Consider the following 985-nt stretch of genomic DNA (forward strand, 5'->3'; position numbering starts at 1 on the left):
GCGGCGAGGTGGCCTCCCTTCCCCACCCCCAGCCCGGCACGGCAGCTTTGGGTTCTGCAGTTGCCACTCTACGGCAGTTGGCCTAGGCCCTGCAGGGATTAATATTCAATGAATCGGGTGCACGCTTCTCAGTCACAGTTCGCCTTTTCTCTAGACTCCGCTGGGGTGGGCTGGAGTCCGACTTGGTAGCCCGTCCACGAGTGGGATTTTCCTGGGCACAGTCCTACTCGGGTAGGGCATTTTTGTGTACACTCTCCCCTCCCGCTCCAGGACTTGAGCTCTCCCCCGCCGCTCCGCCACCTGCTCCATTCCCCTCCCCCTTCTCCCCCGCGCTCACGCCTCACGGAGAGTCAGAGCCCCGCCCCACCCCTTTCGCCTGCATTGGCACATCTCTCCTCCAATCCCTTTCCACATTTTCTCTTAATCCCGCACACGCTCTCTCCAGGTCGTGGGCTCATTGGCCATCTCGCATACAGGGGGTGTGGCCTTCCCCTCCCCGGTCGTCCACCGCGCGTCAGGACCAGGGCAGGCGGGACTTGGCCAATGGTGTCGGGGGGCAGGGCAGGGGCGGAACCAGCAGCTAGGGTCCGGAGTGCGGAGAGGAGAGGGCGGGGAATGGTTACGCCGGCCGGAGTTGTGTGACGCGGACGGGCGCGCGCACCCCCACGGATGGGATGGGGGGCAGGGAGGAGAATATAAAATGAGAGGCGGGGCGCGCGCCGCGGCAGAAGGAGCGAAGCTCTGGCCCGGCGCGGAGTGGGCGCAGTACCGGGACGCTGGGCCGGGGCACCGGGCTGTGTGAAGTGAGCGCGCTCACCTGACCCTGATCCCCGCCACCCCGAGCTAGAAACGGCGAGCTCCTGAGGCCCTCCCGAGGCCTTCGTTCCCCGTCCGGCGGCAGCGACGTCTTGCACCCAGCCAGCTCGCCGCTCCCGACCCTCTCGTGCCCCCGCCCTGCCTCCCCTTCTCCCCAGCCCAGCCGTGG

Source organism: Marmota marmota, unplaced genomic scaffold (assembly GCF_001458135.2).
Source record: "Marmota marmota marmota unplaced genomic scaffold, marMar, whole genome shotgun sequence".
NCBI lineage: Eukaryota > Metazoa > Chordata > Mammalia > Rodentia > Sciuridae > Marmota > Marmota marmota.